Source organism: Dipodomys merriami, unplaced genomic scaffold (genome assembly GCF_024711535.1).
Source record: "Dipodomys merriami isolate MVZ:Mamm:240054 unplaced genomic scaffold, mDipMer1.0.p SCAF_1233, whole genome shotgun sequence".
NCBI lineage: Eukaryota > Metazoa > Chordata > Mammalia > Rodentia > Heteromyidae > Dipodomys > Dipodomys merriami.
In genome coordinates, this window is record NW_027202531.1 from 186,133 (window position 1) to 194,213 (window position 8,081).

Genomic DNA, 8,081 nt, shown 5'->3' on the forward strand with positions numbered 1-8,081 from the left:
ATGAAAAGGGGGAAGGTGAGGTTTGTTTGATCAGTGTGTGTCATGTCCTGTGTACGATTACTACTTGCTTATAAAAAGCATCAATATTAAGATAGTCATCTTCTATTTCCAGAAGAGAACCATTTCTCTCTGCCTAGATGACACCACTGCAGCCTAGGCCCCTGCCCCTGTCCCTAGCTGGTCTTCCCATTCCCCCTTCCCTGTCCCTCCCAAAATCATCCTTGTAAACACAACCCACAGCATACTATTCTCTGTCTGTTTATGAGTGTGGGTGGGTGCAAGCACAGGCCAATACGTGGGCTTGAAGTCCATGTTCAAGGTGAGTGTTCTACTCCTTAAGCCACAGCTCCACTTCCAAGTTTTCTGGGGTCATGCACTTTCCTACACAGGATAGATTTTAATAATGACCTGGCAGCAGCCAGCCATAGAATACTTTTTTTATCTGCATGCATGTTGTTTTTACTATAGCACCATTCACAATAATATAGGGTATCATTCAAGTGTCAATCACTGGACCAATAAAAAGACAGTACATACATATTGTAGTACATTATTCAGCCTAAAAAAATAAACAATAAATTTTCCTGGCTCTGGTGGCTGCTGCCTGTCATCCTAACTATACATGAGATAGGAGGATTGAAGTCAAAGCCAGCCCAGGCAGGAAAGTCCATGAGACTCTTACTTCAAATATCCATCAGAAAACCAGGAATGGAGCTGTGCCTCAAAGAGGTAAAGTGTTAGCCTTGAGCTAAATGCTCAGGGACCACTTACTGGCCCTAATTCAAGCACCAAAAAGGAACCAGAAAAAAGAAACCAACACTCAGACACTATGGATGGAACTGGAGGACACTCAGTTTCATGAAGTAATACAGGCAGAGGAACACCAATATCAAACATACCCTTTCATATAGGAAGAAATGTGGCTTTAGAATAGACAGGAGAACTACAGGACATTGTTGAAGCATGATGGGTCACCCCTCTGCCCACAGCCTCGTTTGGTGAAGGAGGCTTCTCTGATCCTGTCTCTCTCCACTGAGCCCAGGCTTCCTTGCTGCAGCCACACTGGCATTTGTACTGTACCAGCTGGGGGCCACTGCTATTCCAACTGCCTGGAATGCTTTTCCCAACACCCAGCTGCTCAATCCCCTATCCTTCCCCAAAACCCCCTTGCCAAACAGGTCTCCTCTGATACTTAAAAATAAAACCTTGTGCACATGTGTACACAACACACATCTGCAAACACACAAAAACATAGAGTATTTCGAACACTCATCCTGAATTTTTCTGCCTTAATCTTCATTTTCATATATACTATGTGGTATTTTTGTAAAGTTTGGGTATTCTCATTCTCCATGCTTGAGTGTAAACTCACAAAGAGAGGTATTTTTATGCTGTTCCCAGCATTCTGTCAGTCTTCAGCATGATGTGACTGATCCTGTGGGCACTCAGTAAATGTCCATTGAATGAAAGCCTACCTATTCCCTCACACACTTATTCAACAAGTATACTGCCATACATGGTCAAAGCTCTTTCCCACTGTTTTCCCATGACTCCTCTCCAGAGCCCCTGTCACCCTTGCCTCGTGGTCTCCCCACCTGTGTTTCCAAGCCCTTTGCCTGAAGTTTCTGCCCCTCAATCTTACATATGGAGATGGTGTACACACACCAAATAACCTGTTCCTCCTCTGGGAAGCCTTTCCATACCACCTCAACTCCTCACTCGAGTTCTTCCAAGTCTCTCTGCAAGCCATGAACCCGTCCTAGATAATGGTCTGTGTGACATTGTAGCTAACCTGTGGAATCCTCATCCTTAGGCCAACTTTTCGTCTTCTCTCCAAGTGCTGAGCCAAATGCACTCCATCTGTTCCACAAAGGTTTAGGAGTGTTCTAGCATGCACATGCATTATACTGTCAATTGAAAAGTCAAAGTAAGACCTGAGTTTTAGAGAGTGAGCTCATCTGGCCCCTTAAGACAAGACTGGCATGAAATCATAAAATGACTTGCCTCCTGCTTGGCACAAGGCCCTGGCCACAGCCTCAAGGGTCCACAATGCCCCTCTCCCACATCTCCTTAATGCAACCCAATACTGAAATCCTACCCAGTGCAGCAGTGATTAGGCACCCTCTCTACTGCTCTGGGACTACTAGAAACTAGCCTCAAGACAAACCCACTGACATGAACTGAAGTCTACTCCCTCATTTCAGGACGCCTGAGACAAAGAAAAAGAACTTAGCAACCATGGAAATTCACAGTTCTTCCCTCCCGACCCACCCACTTCACTGAACAATGATCCATGTGGAATTCAGGTGTCCCTAGTTTCCTCCTCTCAGCTCTCCTTCAGCATTAGGGTCAGCCCTGTCTATCAGCAAGGTGCCCATTTCTTGTATACTTTTGGCTCTCAGTGCTTCTGTCACAAAAATCCTATCTTATTCTCTGGGAAGAGCTCTGTTTCCTAAATAACCCAGAGGTATACCCTGTTTCACTGGGAGCCTCAGTCTTCTCCTGCTGCAAATCTCATCAGTCTGCCCTACATGCTCAGCCTCTTGACTCCAGTGAACATACAGCAGAGGTCCAATGTGTCCAATTCCTCCTCATCACACACCTGTCACCCAAAGGCAGAATCACCCTCAGTACTTCCTCTGTGTAGAAATCTAATGCCCTGCTGAACAAATATCCCAGTGGTGGAGGTTCATATCTAATCTTACTGAAGTTCTGCTCATGTCTGCATGTACTCATCTCCATCCACATGCTCCTATATTTTCATTCTTTCTTAGGTCTCTTGCTCATTCAAAGGTTTCTCCACCTCTAGTTGATAGGAAGGAAAAGTATTATATTTCCTACATTTTTTGGTTCAAAAATGGGCTCTGGAGGTTTATAGTGTGGCAATATTTGAAACAGCTTCCTCCACACTATGTGCCCTAGGACAATAATCAGGCCCTACTCTTCTTCCATAAGACCTAGAGGCTTCCCCTGAGAACTGCCAGGGAAAAGGAAACACCAAGCCCAAAGCCTGGTGCTCTGGGGAAGGGGGGTGTCAACTGGAAGCATCTTTGTGGACTCAAAGGGTCTCTCCTAAGAATCTGACATGTCTCAGTGCTGAAACCCTTGTATTATGGAAATGTAATTCTCTGTCCATTTTCCACAGCAGCCCAACCCAACACCCTTTCCTTCCCCCAAACATTTCTAAGTTGTCCCTCATACAAGTATACAAATTCCTTTTGTAATTACAGAGAAACCAACCTGTGCTGTACCGTCACAAATTCTAGGTGCTGGAGGCTCACCTGTATAATCCTAACTACTGCACACGCTGACACTGAGAAGACTGTAGATAAAGCCAGCTTGAGCAGACTCCATGTCCAACTCAGTAGAAAATCAGGACTAGAAGAGTGACTCCACTGGTAGAACATCAGCCAGAAACACATTCACACTCAAGAGAGAGAAAGGGAAAGAGGGGGAGAAGGAAAATGGACAGAGAGAAAAACAGAGGGACATGCATACATACCTAAAGACAGAGAGACAAAGAGACAAATTCAGGAGAAAGGATTGAGTGAAAAGAAATGGGATAGGGAGAAGAGAAAGATTAGAGGGAGGAGAAAAGGAGAGGGTGTAAAAAAGGAGAGATTAAAGACATTAGAGGGAGGAGGGCCCAAGGAAAAGCCACAGAGGGAAAAGGAGACTGAGAAAGAGAAAAAGAACAAAGTACAAGCCAGCACACTCCCAAATGCATACACACAACAAACAAAAAGACAAGAAAAAGCATTGAGAAATCATGGAAATTAATAGTACTTCCTTCCCCACCCACCCTATTCACTGAACACTGTTCCATGAGTTCAGCATTCCTTACATTCCTCCTCAGGTCTCTTTCAGCATCAGTATCAACCCTGTCTTAAACCAGTTATGCATCCTTTGCCTATTTGGACCCTTATTGCTTCTCTCACAGGAAACCCATCTCATTCTTTGAGAATAGCATTGCTTCCCAAATACCCCTGAGCATTACCACTGATCTACCAGGAGCCCCAGCCCTCTTCTTACTGCTAATCTCATTAGTCTACTCTGCGGGTTCAGCCACCTGACCCAGTGTACACATAGAAAAGGCCAGGTTTGCCCAACTCCTCCCCATCACACACTTGGCACCCAAAGGCAATATCAATCCTCAGCACTGCCTCTGTGTGCAATTCTAATGCCCTGGGTGAACCAATACAAATATTCTAGTGTGAAGGCTCACATCTTACTGAATTTTGTTCTTGTGGGAAAGCAGTCATCCCAGGCCACCCAACCACGGGTGTGGTCCATATACAACCAAAGTCCATCCAGGCTATGTCCTTAAACAGATCCCAGTTTATCTCCATGATTCCTCAGGTCTCCTGTTCCTTGATCACCTCTAGCTGAAAAGAAGGGAATGTATTTTAATTCATACACTTTGTGATTCCAAAAATTGCCTCTTGATGTTCAGAATTTTCAAATATTTAAACTTGGCTCTGATAGCATTCTTTATTCCCCAAGGAGAAAAATTGGGCTCTGCTATTCTTCCATGAGGCCTAAAGTCTTTACTGGGAAACAGAAGCACCATGTACAAGCTGGGTGCTCTGGAGGGGGCCTCTCTGGGGACTCATAGAGTCTCCACTAAGAATCTGACACCTCTCAGTGTACTTGTACAGTGCACATGTCATCCTTCCCTGTCCATTTACACTAACCCATCACCCCTTCCTTCCACAAACAATTTTTTTAATTTAATTTAATTTTATTTGTGAACATACTGTACAGAGGAGTTACAATTACATGGGCAGGATAATGCGTACATTTCTTACCAAGCATTGCAGCCTCCTCCTTTGTTTACCCTTCACATCCCTTCCCAGCCTCCCCCCTAACCCCCAATCCCAATCCTTCTCCTTCCCCCCTCCCCCCCCCACACCGACGTTGTAAAGCTCGTTTTGGACATGACAACTTGTACTTCTCATTGTTGCAACAGGTTCCACAAACAATTGTAAGGTGACTCTTACACAGCTGTCCCTCACATAAATACACAAATCCCCTTTCAAAATAGAGAAACTAACCTTTGCCACACCAGATTAACAAAGCCAATTGCATTCCCTGATGCTGTAGGCTCTTGTCTGTAATCCTACCTATCTCCCAAGGTGACACCTTGAAGACTGCATTTACAGCAAGTCTGGGAAATCTCCATCTTCAAGGAAATAGAGAAATGCAAGCCTGAACTGTAACTCAAGCAGGAGAGAACCAGACATAGCCATGAAAACTGAGAAAGAAAAAAAGAGGAAGACAGAGTGGGAGAAAGGGAAAGAGGGAAAAAAGGGAGAAGTGCACAGAGAGAGGAGGAGTGAGGGAGGTGGATGGAGAGAGAGACAGATTCAAGGGCAGGAAGAGAGTGAGAGGGAATGGTAGAGGGTAGTAGTAGAACATCAAGAAGAGGAACAGGAGAAGTAGAATAGGAGTAGTTATGGGAGGAATGAAAACAAAGGAAGAAAAATGGTGGGCAGGGGCAGGGAGAAGGTGAGAAAAGTGGAGAGAGAACAGAGAAGGCAAAGGAAATAGAGCATAAGAAAAAAAGCACTGAGGTGTAGCAGCACACACTCACACATACCCACAACAAACAAAAGGAAAAAAAATAAAAGAATAGGAATTGAGAAATCTTACAAATCAACAGTTAATTCCTTCCCAACCACTGTCTTCACTGGGTGGAAAATGTCTAGTGTGCCCGACCAGCTAAAAGAATCTAGGCCCCAAATGTAGCTGGAACTGGAGCTCTGAAGGGTATAGAGTGGAAGGACAGGCAGACTGGCACTTCGGGCTCTCAAGAGGTAACTGAAATTTTGAGGACAAGCTGGAGGTGTTATATCCTGAAGAAAAGGTGGCTCTTTTTCGTGGAGAGGGCTGGTGGGATTGTCATCAGGAGGTGTGCATGGTGGACTAGCCAAAGGCATGGTTTTTTATTCCACACTTCTGGTATTCTCCTTCAAGTTTTCTTGGATGAGCAGGTAGGTGCCCATGGCTTCATTGAATGCTCTGTCCTGGAATGTCCTTTCAATACCAGCTAGGGTGTACCCCATGTTGCCCATGACTGTGACAATAATGGGGTCCAGCTTGCTGGAAAGTGGCTCATCAGGAAGCAGGCCAAAACCCACACCTAGAGTCAGCCATCAGTGCTCCATTATCTCCTCAATAGCAGGCCTCAGATTGAAGCCCACAGTCAGCAGTTTAGGAAGGAGATCATGTCCCATTGCAGTTGGTAAAGGGGACCGGTGTACCTGGCCTCTAGGATTTGTTTCCGTATCTGAATCATTTTATTCCCCTCAAATGGGAACTTTCCCATTGTCATCATATACAAAAGCACGCCTAAGTTCCCAAATGTCCACCTTGTACCCATTGAACATGTTCTGTAGGAACATTTCAGGAATAGCAAGGCTCCACAAACCCCCCTTTAGCAACTTCCCTGTCACCCTGATGCTAATGCCAAAATCACTGACCTTGACATTGCAATTGGTATCCAACAGGACGTTGTCGGCCTTCAGGTCCAGTGTGCAATTCTGTTCTCATGAATGTAGTGAACATCACTCGTGATCTGCTTGAACAATCTCTTCGCTTCATACTCTAATAGGTGACTGCAAGGGGATTTATTGCCCCACCCCAAGAGATAGCCCCGAGTGTCCAGCTCAGTGACAAGGTACACACAGTCTTCATCCTCCATCACCTGGAACAATAGTATGATGTGTGGGTGATATACACTCTTCAAAATGGCTACTTCATTTTCTATCTCATGGCTTTTTAGATCGTTCTTTGGGAGAACTTTGACTGCCACTGTGGTGTCTGTGAGGCAGTGATGGGCCAGCTTCACATAGCCACAGCTGCCATAACCGATGATCTCTTTCAAGTTATACTGTCCAATGACAGTGATCTCCTCCTCCTTTGGGGAGGAACTAAAGTTGTACATTAACATCTTGCCCCTGGGATGGCAAGTGATCAAGCTTAAGAATTTACCTAAGATGATCTCAATGAAGTTGACAACTAATAAATCTTAAGAAACGGAAGGTAAACTACTAACAAAGTAAACACAACCCCCAGATGAGTAAATGAATTCCCCAAACCCAAACAACACAACCACCACCCCCCCACACACCCAATGAAAGTAACCAAGTAGCTCTGAGTTAGCGGGTCACCAAGTAAAAGCTCCCAGTGCTGTAACTGAAAAAGCTGGAGAGAAGCTGCCTCATATGTACCCTGCTGGGCACGCCTCACAATGCCCTGTGATGTCAGGGGGAAATGGACCAATCACAAGTCAGGCCATTGACATCAGTGAGGAAGTGAACCAATGAGAGCCCAGTGCACACCCTCTGGCAGTTAGGTACTTGGGCCAGGAAGTCTGTTGCCAACAACACTGGGCACATGGGAGGATGCTCTTACTGCTACCATGACAGCCATGTGGGAACCATGAGGACATTGGCCAGTGGACTTCATCTTCGGGGTTGGGCATCCTAGGAAGACCCCTGTGAGGACATCACCCAGTGGGGTATTGATGAACCCCAGAGAGTGAGACAATCCATGGAGGCACAGTGAGAAGTGAACAAAAGAAGTTTATTTACACTATTTACACCAGAAAGGTGTCTTGAGACTACCTTGTCCTGGGTTAGATACCCAGAACCAAGAGCAGCCTCAACCACCAAACCTCCAATAGGCAGTCCTGACACTCCAACCTTTATTGGTTGGTCTGCAAACCACAAATTAGTCGGTCCACAAACCTACAAACCTCAGATCTCCAAAGCTCCAAAGCTCCAAACCTCCAAAGGGGAAGGCTTTTCCCTTTCTTCCCTTCTTCCCCCACATGCAGACCTCTCCACTGTCCACAGGCCTCTCTAGAGGATGGTACCAAATGGCCTCCAGAGGAGGCCCCGAATGACCTCCATAGGAGGTCCCAACAGGTCCCTCCAGGAGGCCCTGAGTAACCTCCGGAGGATGTTCCAAATGTCCCCTCAAGAAATCCCTGAAGGGCTGGGAAGGTGGCTCAGTGGTAGAGCGCTTGCCTTGCATACTTGAGACCCGGGTTCGATTCCGCAGCTCCATATAAGCAA

At 45.7% G+C, this 8,081-nt stretch overlaps 1 long non-coding RNA gene across 1 annotated transcript; it reads right to left on the bottom strand.

The window, feature by feature from the left end:
* Positions 1 to 3,856: 3,856 nt before the first annotated feature.
* Positions 3,857 to 7,071, bottom strand: LOC138823830 (uncharacterized). Its single transcript, XR_011370911.1, has 3 exons — positions 6,994 to 7,071; positions 6,483 to 6,706; positions 3,857 to 4,385 (listed from the first exon to the last, which is right to left on the bottom strand). It is a non-coding gene; the product is annotated as an uncharacterized lncRNA (long non-coding RNA).
* Positions 7,072 to 8,081: the final 1,010 nt, after the last annotated feature.